This window comes from Vombatus ursinus, unplaced genomic scaffold (assembly GCF_900497805.2).
Source record: "Vombatus ursinus unplaced genomic scaffold, bare-nosed wombat genome assembly UNPS02014813.1, whole genome shotgun sequence".
Taxonomy (NCBI): domain Eukaryota; kingdom Metazoa; phylum Chordata; class Mammalia; order Diprotodontia; family Vombatidae; genus Vombatus; species Vombatus ursinus.
Genome location: NW_020954591.1, coordinates 28588455 through 28601787, shown reverse-complemented (window position 1 = coordinate 28601787; position 13333 = coordinate 28588455). Strand labels below are relative to the sequence as shown.

Sequence of the window (13333 nt, the reverse complement as noted above, 5' to 3'; positions counted from 1 at the left end):
AGTCCAGACAAGGGATACGTGAAGAAAGGAATTAAGGTGAGAATGAGCATTTGATGTGCTAAGCATTGGGAAGTCATTATATATTCTTCAAAATCTTGAGACTGTATACTATGTATTAGACATGATGCTAAGGATTTTCATGGTACCTTTACCATCAGACCATGATTTAAGTATAATATACCGTAAGCCACACTTTAGATTTCCAAATGTGCTCAATCTTTAACTACTCCTAAGTATAAGATAGTCCTGGGACTCAAACCCAGATCTGAACTGAGACAGATCTAATATTACTTGAAGCTCTTATGAGAATCAGATCTAGTCTAGAAGGCTTCTTAGATGCTAACTTGGGTAAGGAGTTCTTCTAAGGGATCTCTGGACTGAAGGTAGTGAAGGACTGAGCTTTGTAGAGCAGCCCAGGAACCAGCACAGGCACTAATGAATGTTTACTAAGGAAGTGTAGAACAGCAAAATGAATACTAGACTTAGGGTAAAACAAAACAAAACAAAACAAAACTGGCTTCAAGTCCTGACTCCACCATTTGTAAACTGTGAACCTGAGGTAGTCATTTAACCTTTGAGTCTCAGTTTCTATGTCTGTAAAATGTGGAAAATAATATACCATGGGAAAGTCTGACATAACATGATTAGTGATAAAAGATATTAGTACTTAAACTTTTGCAATGTCAATTTCCAAGCGTCAATCTCTTTTTGATTGCCAAATATATAAACTTATTGTATAACTGCTTTTCTACAATGTTATTTTATGAAATAAGCTAATAATGAGTTTAATCAGCACCATGGTACTAAGGCTGCCTAAAGTGGTAACATGTCAAGTACGAGGGTTGTGTCTTCTAGAATTGACAATTTTCATCCTGTCAAGATCATTGAAACCTAAGTGTCTAATGGAAGTATAATGTAGTACATAACATAAGAATTCAAATTTAACTCAATTTAAGCCAGAAGTCCTGGGTTCAAGTTTTAGTTTTATCACTTTATAACCTATGTGAAAGTGGGGAGAAGAGAGAGAGGAAGGGGGGAGGAGGGGCACAATGGGTACTAGAGATAAAAGAGCACAGGTCAGGTTTCCACAATTTACTGCACTGAGTCGCTCCACTGTTCCACAAAGGGTACTGGGAACTTCCACTAAGTGTATGGGACATTTAAAGGAAATAATGGGATCAGAATGAGTGTATTTGGGGGATGGGGGTTGATATTCTGAATATTATGCTGAGTTGGGTAATAAGAGAATGTGAGATCCAGGGTGGGAACCTTTTATGAATGCCTTCACTTTAGGAATTATCAGGAAGAGCTGTGATACCAACCTCCTCTTTTATGTACTCCTGGAAGAGATACTGCGAAGGTGAGGCAATGTCATGCAGAGGACAGAACACTGGATCTGGATTCAGTACAGGATCCAAATCTTGGTTCTGCCTTGGTTAAGGCACTTTCCCTCTGTTGATCTCAAATACTTCATCTATAAAACGAAGGGGGATGATCTTTAAGGTCACCGCTAGCTTGAAATCTATGAACCTTTGTTCTTAAGAAGTAGGGAACCAAAGTCAATGGATACTCTATCCTTGAGAATATGCTGATTATGCCAACATGGCCCACCTTAAGGTGGGCATGGCATCTAAGCACTCAACAGGTTACAGAATAACAAAGTGTCTTTGGGCTTAATCTGCCGAAACTTGGTTTCCTCCTGTGTAAAATAGGAATAATAATACCTTTCCTCACTACTTACAGAACTATTCTGAAGATTAAGTGATTGAAAGGGCTTTTTCAACTTTAAAGCATCATAAAAATATGAAGCACCACCAATTCTGTGAATGAAGATACTCAAGAAGAGGGTGGATGATTTGTCCAAAAAATTGTGTATGAGGTTCCAGATAGGGTATGAATTATGTTAATAACCTATGAAGGCCCATCCCTCTCTGATATTCTACTATTCCACATATTATTAACAGGAATGACAAAGGTGTCTTTTACTTGTTACCTTGTATGCTGTTGACAATTAGGGAAATATCTCCTCAGCATTAACTGAAAAACTGAGGCACAGAGTAAACTGTTGAGCTGGAGGAGATTAACTAAGTTCAGCTACCTCATTTTAAAGATTAATAAGTGATTTACCCAAGTTAGCTGTTGCAGATCTTGGATGAGGATTCTATTTAAATTTACTTACTGTTCTTTCCACTATACTACGATGCCTCTATATATGTACAAAATCGGATGAATTTGGGAGTTCAAGACTGTGACCAAATCTTCCTGATCTCCAAATAGGCATTTTTTTAAAAACTAGATTTGATAATACTGCAGAAATAATTAAATTTCCAGTCATGCTAATTTTCCTAATATTTTTTCTAATTTCAATATTTCTAGCTTTCATGCAATCTGTTCAAATTAGTAAACTACAAGTGACAACTCCTCTTATATAACTAAAAGAAACAGATTGCTATGAAAAAAAGTTGACTTGTTATAGTAAATACCATTCTAAGTTGTCAAAATGATGAAAAGCCAGGAAAGTCCTGCAAGAAAATGATGTAAAACAGTCAAAATAGCTGTAAAACTTAAGATTTTTAAAAACCAAGTCTTAATAGTATTAACTGCACAACTAGAATGACAATGAAAAATACCAATCTATTAAAAACTTAAATGATTCTGACATACATGAAGTGATGTCCCCACAACTTTTCAAACTCTAGTAAATAAAAAATACACGTAATACACATAAAAATCCTATTAATCTAAATGTTCCTTACAGATCTGCTACTACAGGCCCTTCTAATGTACCTACTATTGAACCATCCTATATTTAAATTCCATTTCAATTCTTAATTATCATGGTTTCAACTCAGCTACAGGCACACTGTTATGTAGCTTCTGCCCTTGGGAATTCAACTGTGGAAAGTCAAGTGGAAAATCCTAACAACAAAGGGAAGCTTTGCATAGCAACAGACATTGAGAAAATTAAAGGTGATGTATATGTGTGTATTAGGGAAAGGAATGGGAAAAGAGGATGAGTTTGGTCATCCAAATTGCTTAGATTCTTGAATTAGATTCTTAAGCCTACCCTTGCCTGTTTTGCTTTTTTGACAGTGCTGATCCAGACTTCCACATCTTCGATATGCTGCTAGCTTTTAGCCCTGCTTTGTTGTTTGTTACACCTAGGGATAATCTAATGTTACTGTCTTGGGGGAAAAAAAAACCCAACACCACCACAAAATACCATTGCCAGAGCTTCTTATTAAACCCCACTATTACCAAAACCATTACTAGCAAAAGGAGTGTGGCAAAGGAGGAAAGCATGCTGGAAATGGGAATCAGGAAAGACCAGAGTTGAAATGTGCCTCTAGACACTTACCAGTTGTGAGACCCTGAGAAAGTCTGTTCACCTCTAAGCCTCAGTTTCCTCATCTGTCTGAGATAATAGAAACCTATGAGATAACAGTATGTATAAATGTAAAGTTGTAGCATTTTCCATATTATCAAAAAGTTTACAATATCCATAAAAATCATACTTCCATGGCCTTACTGAAGTAGATTATATTCCAAGATGGAAAGGCTTCTAGTAAGAGCCTGCTGAGGATCAATCTAACTCAATAGAAAGATGCTCAGCTGCATCAGAAAGCTGGCTCCTAGATGATGCATTTTTTTTTTTAAACCAACTAATCAAAGAGTACTACAAGTATTTTAAAAAGACCCTCAATCTTATACAGGCCTTCTCTGTAGTGATGGTTGCAGAAAAGCAAGAATAAAGCACTGAGAATAACAAATCTTGCACCTTTTATAAACATTCCAGTGTATGTATATACATATATTCTTTGTCTAAAAACCAAACAATGAAGGTGAAGCTGAATCATATCCATAGAGATTTGTGCCTTTAATGAACCAGAAAACATAAGTAAGTTGTAGCTGAATGGAAGGTCAGCTCAGAGGTCCTTAGAGATAGAGGCAAATAAAAGAACTGGCAGAGTTGGTTTCATAATATAAACCACAAATAACAAGAAACATTTCAGAGAACATTTGGTCATTTCATTTTATAGTGCTCATGATGACTGTAAATAAAGAGATCACCATGAGGATACTCATAACACATACTCCAACATTAGATGCAGATGATGAAGTAGAGAAATTCTAAGAACTTGACAAGATCTTCCAAACTAAGTTGACATGTACATTGTTATTTGGTGACTTCAATGCAAAGGTGAGAACAAGGAAGGAAAACGAACGTTAAGCTGAAAAACATTATTTGAGAATGATGAATGAAATGACATATGACTGTAAACTACTCAAAGGCATCATGCCTATATACATTTTCTTCAAGGAGACAGAAGGTACCAGACAAGAGGAGCACCACACATTACAAAAAATGAGAAAACTGTCTGACAACAGTAAAATAAGCTCTCTCTCTCTCTGTTTTCAAACTATTAACTAGTTTAGTGCATGGAGTCAATGGGCTGTCTCTAGAATTAGTTCTCCTTGAATGGAGGTTGGATGGTTCAATAGTAGGTACATTAAAAGGGCCTGTAGTAGCACATACACACCAAAGACATCAAAGTGCCAGTATAGTCATAGCACTTTTTCGTGGTAGGAAATAAGTAGAAACAATGAATACCCATCAATTGATGAATGGCTAAAAACCAAAACAAAACAGTGGTGCATGAATGGATTTAAGTATTATTGTGCCATAAGTAATGATGAACATGAAAAACCCAGAAGCACAGGAAGACTTATATAAACTATTGCAGACTACAGCATGCAAAAGTAGAAAAATAATACACACAATGACAACAGAAATGGAAAGAACCACCACCAAAAAAAAACCCCCTCTAAATGCCACCCATGTTTTGCTCTTCCTTCTGGTCCTTGAGTAAGTAAGGAACTATTGGGGGGTGGGAGAAATATGGAATATTTCATATTCTGTCAGATGACTAATATCGTTGTTGAACTAGGTTTTTCTCCTTTGCATTTAAAAAATATTGGTTTTGGTTTTTTTGGCTAGGGAATAGGGTTAAGTGACTTGCCCAGAGTCACACAGCTAGTAAGTGTTATTTGTCTGAGGCTGCATTTGAACTTGGGTCCTCCTGACTCCAGGGCTGGTGCTCTATCCACTGTGCCACCTAGCTGCCCCTTAAAAATATTGTTAAAAGGTAAACCTTCCTGGGTAGAGCTTTTCTTGACGGCTAGGTGGCTCAATGTATATAGCATCAGGCTTGGAGTCAGAAGACCTGAGTTCAAATTTGACCTTGGGCAAAATGACTCTAGGCAAGTCATTTAATTTCTATTTGCCTCAGTTTCCTCATATGTAAAATGAGGACAATAATAGTTTGCAGGGTTGTTGTGAAGATCAAATGAGATAATGACTGTAAAGAGCTTAGCACAGTGCTTGACACATAGTAAGCACTATATAAATGTTAGTTGTTGCTATTTTTTAGGAGTAAGTTGGAATGTATTTGGGAAATAACAGTGATATAAAAACAAAATATATCAGTAAAAATTTAAAAGATCAATGCCAAAGAAATAAATGGAGAAAAGTACAGTCCTAACAATCATAACCTATAACTATAAACACATTAAACAATCCAGTAAAATTTTTGAAAGAGTGGATAAGAAAACAAAACCCAGAAAACTTCTTGTATTTAGAAAACACATCTTAAAAACAAACTAACAAACACACATACAGAACAAAAAAGGGAAGTCTATACCAAGAAAGGAATCTGCTTTATATTAGACTATAAGGTTTATTAAGATTCCCTGAAAAAACAATATGGGGCTTATTTAGACTTTGTCTATCTTTCAGCATTTAACAAAGAGTTCTACATACCATGGGTACTTAGTAAGTATGTGTCTTATACCTGTACTAGATTAGGAAGTGCCAGTGAGTTCCTTATCTAAACCTTCTAATTTGTTCTTGTGGCAAGTACACAAAAGATGCTTAGTAAGTATTTGCCAAAGAGATCTATGAGGGTAGGTATGGCATCTCATCTGAACTTTTTATCTTCCTTAATACCAAGTAAAGTGCTCTAGTGCTTAGTAAATGGTTTCTCCCCCCATTTTTTATCTGCTGGGGGGAAAATCACATATCATATGATCACAAAAATTGCAAATCACACTTTAAAACGAGAAGCCAATGGTAACAAATAAACCCACCCACACCCCCCATAACTCTACACTTGTAGCTTGAACACTTAGTTTGGAGTCAGGAATTCTGAGTTCAAGGCCCCACGTTCCTGTCCCCAATTACTAGCTGTGAGGCCTTAGGCATGTACAGGCCACAATTTATGAATCTATAAAATGAGCAAAATAATACTTGAATGACCAACCTCACAGTGTTAAGCTCATTTTCTAATTTCTTAAAAAAACTTTCTGAAGATAGTTTACACAAATATGAAAAACTATACTTTGATGAAGGCATGAGAAGAAAAAAGGTAGACTTTTAACAATGTTTTCATTAAAAGACAATATTTTTATAGCGATGCAGACTAAAAGGTGCAAAGAATATAAGATCCCATTGTGTGCACTGTTTATTGATTATAATAGCATCTGAGTTGGTGGAGCAAAACTCTTAATCATAGAGATAATCCAGTGCAAAATTCAAACAGAAGGAGAAATTTCTTAAAAGATAAAAACCTCCAGAGGTCTCCATAATGAGAGAAAGAGAGAGAGAGAGAGAGAGAGAGAGAGAGAGAGCGCGAGAGCACGTAACTTCCTAATTTTGAAGAGGCATTCTTCATCTACTTTATTTTTCGTATAGATTGTTAGGCCGAACTCTTTTGATAGACTATGGGTCTCAGGAAGCTCAGCAATGTTTTGGGAATTGATGAAAACAACACAATGTCATTCACAAATAGTAATATCTGGAGAATTCTATCATCTGTTAGGAACTCCCGCCCCCACCCCCAATTTGAAGAATGAATTGGACCATCTCAGTGACAGTGACAAACACCTTAGACAAGCACACCCCATGTAAGCATACACAAACAACCATACAAGAGAATGAAGACAGAATCTTCATTGTCAGAAGCTCAGAACTGAAGACCACGGGAAATCATTTAACTTCTCAATGGCAACAGTGGGAGTTTTTATAGCTAGAGATTTCCCATACTAGTTCCTTCCTTCTCCCTTTCCCTCCTCCAAGTTTCTCATATCCTTTCCATTTCATTCCCTGTCACTGCACTAGGTCAGCACCTTATGCCTGGACAATCACAAAAGTCTCAAGTCTCCTTATCTCTATTCTATCCTACCTTCAAAACCATTTTATGCAAACTGCTGTGTATAATCTTCTTAAAAAGATTAAAAATATGGCTGTAAGCCATATTTAAAATATTAAAAATATGGCTGTAAGCATGGGAATCTAGATTTAGGGCTGGAATGAATCTCCAATGTCATCTAGTCTAATATCCTCATCTTGGAGATGATAAAACACGTCCAGAGAGGTTAAGTGACTTGCCCAGTATCACACTCACAGTAAGTGGCGTTCAAACCCAAGTCCTCTAACTACAAATGTTTTTTCAATTGTACCAAACTACTCCTGTATTACCCACTACACAAAAAGAGTGGGGGAAAAAAATCAAAACAATTATACAAACATTCTTGCTTTACATAAATTTGTTTTATGCAAATTCAACTTTACATACAGAATTCTGAAAGAAATCTGCATTCCAAAAAAAATTAAAAATCCTTACTCAGGGGCAGCTAGGTGGCGCAGTGGACAGAGCACCGGCCCTGCATTCAGGAGGACCCATCTTGTGTCTGCAGATATTGAATACTTTGCCCCTCTCCCTGTGTTTAATAGTGATTCTTACATTTTCACCATGGCTGGTGGCAAATGTGCTCGAGGGGAAAAGTGAACCATCTCGTAAGTGTAAATGAAAATAATTAGAAAATATGAAGAAAGCAAAAACTGTCATTGATAACAGGAAAACTTAGTCTTGTGGTGTTGCCTGTGAACACAATAGTGAAGGATGCTGCCTTGATAAAGTAGCATGCAAAATGCAGTCCTGCGTGAAGTTGACTTAACTGTTGAAACATAGAGAAGGTACTATTCTAGAGATGGAGAAACTATTAACTCTGTAGCTAGAAGATCAGACTCAGAATATTCCTTGAAGCCTGATGACATTTTAAGCCAAGGTTCATGCCTCTTTGAAGATTTAAATGTAAAGTACTCTGAAGGAATACAGGTATTTACAGCAAGCCGTGGTAGGTTTGCACAATTTAAAAATCGTGCTGGATTTCATGATGTGCAAGTGTCATGAGGGTCTGCTAGTGCGGATCAGAAGTAGCAAATAAGTTCCCAAAGTTCTTGGGGAAAAAAAAACAAAACCCAAAAAACCAGATGAAGGTCCCTACTTGCTGGAGAAAATCTTTAATGTAGACAAACCCGGCCTATTTTATCAAAAAATGCCATTTTCAACATACACCTTGGTGCAGGAAAAATCTATTCAGGGGCAAAAAGCTTAAAAAAATAGTTACTCTTCTGCTTAGAGTGAATGCATCGGGGACTTGCAAATTAAAATCTGTGCACCACTCAGTCATCCCAGAGCACAGAAAGGAATCAGCAAAGCATCACTAACCTTAAGGCATGGATAACCCTTATCATCTTCGAACAATGGTTTATACTGGGCTTCATTCCTGAGAAGTTTTGTAATGATAACTGCATTCCTTTCAAGATTCTATTTATTTTGGATAATGCCCCAGAGGTCACCTTCCCCATGAAGACTTTAATGAAAATGTAAAAGTGGCCTCCTTTAACACTACCTAATAATTAGGGGCGGCTAGGTGGCACAATGGGTAGAGCTGTGGCCTTGGAGTCAGGAGGACCTGAGTTCAAATCCAGCCTCAGACACTTGGCACTTACTAGCTGTGTGACCCTGGACAAGTCACTTAACCCCAACTCCCTCACCAAAAAGCAAAAACAAAAAAACTATCTAATTATTACAACTTGTGGATCAGGGGGAGTGATTGTGAAGCATATTATTTACACACTACATTTGCCCCCGCAATTGCAGCTTTGGATGCAGATAAGGACTAATTTTGAGAGATTTTAAATTCTATAATATTTACCATGTAATCTGGAGTACTGCTAAGGCATGGGAAGATGTAATAGAAACATGTATGAAGAGTTTGGAAAAATATGCCTGTAGTTCATTCCCCATATAACAAAGATGAACCATTTGAAGATGTGAGGAACAAGACTGTAAAATAAACACAAGAACTGGAGCTAGAAGTAGATGAGAATGAAATAGAGTTGACTGAGTCTCATGGTGAAGAACTGTCAAAAGCGGTTTTGATTGAGCTGCTAGTTGAAAAGATGGCAGAAAAAAGGAAAGCTTTGGAACCTGAGGTCAAACCAAAGAGGTTCACAATGAAACAACTGGTAGAAGTATTTCATCATTTGAGTGGATTTTTTTCTTGTATTGAAAAGACAGCTCCAAATACTTCAAGATTTTTAAAAATTTAAAGACTAGTAGAGGATAACATTGCTTGCTATACATACATACATACATACATACATACATATATATATATATAGTTAGACATATGAGGAAAGAGAGCCCCTCTGCCCACATTTCTCAACCTTCACAAAAAAAGTTGTGCAGCCAACCACCAATTATAAAGGTTACATGCAATGGGCAGAGAAGGGGGCAACATACTGCACACCCATGTTAACTTTACTGTACAGTACTGTATATACTTTTAACATTTTTATCATTCATAATTCTGTTTATCGTGATATAGTATTCAATATACCTGCATTTTAAAGGTCATTAATATATGCATGTCCTTTCTCCTTTTTCAATTTCTTTTCACTTCTTGCTTTAGAACTACAGATATCAATTTTAATCAAATATCTCTAAACATACTTTTCATATCATTGTTATACTAAGTACAATGAAACTACTTATATAAAAGGCAAAGAAGAGAAACTAAACAAATAAGATTGCATATATTTTATGTGTGAACATCTAGGTGACACAGTGGATAGAATGTCAGGTCTGAAGTCGGAAAGACTCATATTCCTGAGTTCAAATTGATCCTGGGCAAGTCACTTAATCCTGTCTGCCTCAGTTCCTCATCTGTAAAATGAGCTGGAGAAGAAAATGGCAAACCAATCCAGTATCCTGGCCAAGAAAACCCCAAATGGGGTTAAGAAGAGTTGGACACGACTGAAAGACAACAAATATTTTACGTCTGTTTGTATATTTTATGACTTCTGTAAAGGTATTATTTTATATATGCCTTTGTTATATGCTACATGAAGTGGGTGGGTAGGGGCAAATTCAAATTACACAAAAACCTCTTTATGTAGAGATTTGTATTAGTCTGCAGATCAGTCCACTTAGTAAAGTAAGAACTCTCTGTATGTACTTTGTTTACAACTATGCAAAGAAAGGTAACATCAAAAAGCAGTGAAAATGAATGGCTAACACAAAGCATAATGTTGGTGCTAACTTAATATTAATATACATAATCTTTATTTGTTTGACTGATAAACTGATAAATAACAGAAAAGTAAATTCCATATCATTCCCAGACATTTCATTTTTTTTATTTTAAAGGTTAGGTAGGTCAGTCAACAAGCAATTTATTAAGTGGCTACTATGTGTCAAGCACTGTACTGTGTTGAGGTTACAAAGAAAGGCAAAATAAAACAAAACAAAACACCAGTCCCTGCTCTCTGGGACCTCACAAGTTTAAGGGAATGATGACACGAAAACAATTACGTATGAACAAAATAAATGCAGGTAGGGTATGTTGGAGCCTACTCAACCTAGCTCTTAGCCCATTTTATGCCTTTATATATCAAAAATAATAAACTACAAATCAGGACTAGATTTATTGTTTTGTTGACTGTATATATTTGAGAAAGTGATGGAGAAAATGTTAATGCTGATTAAACTTAAAAGCATATCATACACTCTCACTCCCCCAACCCCCTAGTGAGATGTTAAACATTTACTGGCACATCCCTATATACACGATACATTGGAAATAATCTCAAAGGAAAGGAGTTATTAAGAAAAAAAGCCTTTCCTGCCTAGGCTTTAAGTATAGAGGCTACTGATGGATCAGATCCCACAGGCCAACTCTGAACAGCACAGGAGCTCTGACCTCCACTTCTGACCTAGGCTGGCTTACCTCTCCTTTGGCAGCTTTCAGTGAAGCAGTGAAGTAGTGTGGTTCAGAATGTTGGATGTGGAGTCAGAGGCCCTCCTTCAAAACGTGGCTCTACCACTGTCTACTTGTGTACCACGGGCTGAAATCACTTAACCTCAACTATAAAATGAAGTGGTTGGACCAGATGATTTCAAAGGTCTCATCTACTTGTTTACCAAAAACAAACAAACAAAACATCATTTTCATTCCCTAACTTTGGTCCCGTTTCTCTTTGCTCTGCCCAAAAGAGGTAGTAGTAGAATGCAACAAAGTGTCTTATAACAGAGTAGACCCTTAATAAATGCTTGTCGATTGACTGATCTGCTACTTCTACATGGGACCGTAACTCAATTCCTGGCCAAATCCTGGAACACACAAGGCATGATTTGTAAGCATTTAGAAAAAGCAGCAGTGATCATTAAATGATGAACTCATAAAAAACAGGTTATACACCAGACTAAACAGCATTTCTGAGATTTTGGCAAAGCAGTTTCAGGGTATTATCTGTGGTTAAAATGAAGTGACATGGATCCTGGTCAACATTTTCATTAATTAGTTGAAGACAAAGATGGAACACTGGTTGAATATGCAGATGACGCAAAGTTTGGAGTTACAGCTTTTAAAGTTAGATTATATCATCAAGATCCCAAGAGACATTGGCTTGGCCATGGTCACCTTAAGAATAACAATATTGTGATGGAATACTACTGTTTAATGCAAGAAATGCTGAGCAGGTTGATTTTAGAAAAAAACATGGGAAAGCTTACATAAAATAATCAAGAAAATGTTGTATAAAATAATAGCAATATTGTTTGAAGAGTAACTGTGAAGGTCTAAGCTATTTTGAGTATTATAAATATTCACATCAACTACAAAGAACCTATGAAGGAAGATGCTATCCACCTCTAGAGAAAGAACTGATAAAAAGTATGCATATTATGGTTTTACAGGCATGTTATGTGTGTGTGTACACACATAACATCTGTGTTCTTCTCTAGTGTGGGGTGGGAAGGGAGGGAGACAATTCATAACTTAAAATATAACAAAACAAATAAAAGAATAATATCATCTCATATAAGCCTTGCAACAACCCAGTTAATACTCCAAATACTATTGTTGACTAGTAAACTGCTAAACAAAAATTCAAACTACAAATACCAATGGCCTCCAAATTTTTTCTCCCATAGATAACCCCTTTTCAGTAAAAGTTTCTGAGCATAAACTCCTAATATATGTATGTAAATCTATCCATAAAATTCACTACCTTAAAATGCAGATGTCATTTTACCAGTCTCAGTGACCATACTCTGGAAGAATTAACTTTTTAAATGACTTGAGCTCACTGCAATAGGTGCTTTCTTACTATATGCCCTTATTTATCTTAGGTGTCAATTCCCCATAAGCCATTTTTTGAATTATCCTTTCCAATCCAAAGATTATTCTTCTAAGAGGAGAAACGACAAGCAAAATAAGAACGGTGCTACTCTAAGTCATTAGTCCTTCTTTGACTCTTCTCTTTACTCCGAAATACCTAAGAAAAAAATCCACCCCTTTTGTTCTTAGCTTTCCTCGCCAGCATCAGTTCATTCTAAACTACTCACAAAATGAAGATACTGTGTGTGGGTTCATCAACATGCCTTCTGACTTAATCTTCAACTCACTGCCTCATCAAGTATCTCTCTTTAGAAAGCTCATTAAGATATATGTATAAACTTTCACCTCTATTTCTAGTGAAAACAGCACGTATCAATCTGCATTCAGACTCCACAGTTCTTTCTCTGGATGTGAACAGCATTTTCCATCATTTTTTTGGAGTTGTCTTGGATCACTGTATTGCTGAGAAGAGCTAAGTCATTGCACAATGTTGCTATTACTGTGTACAATGTTCTCCTGGTTCTTTGTGCTTACCCTTTGAACCAAATACACTATAAACAAACATTCATGTAGCTTTGTGTGGTAGCCCCAAACTGGAAACTAAGGAGGATAATACAATTCCATTGGGGAGTAGGGAATGGCTAAACAAATTTCTGCATACAAATGTTATGGAAGGACCAATCATCCCCCTGTAAGAATTTTTAAAATTAAATGAGGGAAAAAAAAGCTGAGGTAGGCTGGATACAGATTGTAAAGCGATTTGCTTTTATATGTTATAAAGTATATGAATGTAAGTATGTATAAA

At 36.4% G+C, this 13333-nt stretch overlaps 1 protein-coding gene across 6 annotated transcripts in view; it reads right to left on the bottom strand.

The window, feature by feature from the left end:
• The window catches only part of ZBTB44 (zinc finger and BTB domain containing 44), a 115546-nt gene that overhangs the window by 34694 nt on the left and 67519 nt on the right, over positions 1–13333 (bottom strand). Inside the window, exon 1 of one of the 6 annotated variants that reach the window (XM_027877672.1) lies at positions 3359–3431. The exons of the other annotated variants lie outside the window; for them this stretch is intronic. The gene's annotated coding sequence lies outside the window, so the exon portion shown is untranslated. Of the gene's footprint in view, positions 1–3358; positions 3432–13333 lie in introns of those variants that run through there. 6 annotated transcript variants of the gene reach the window in all.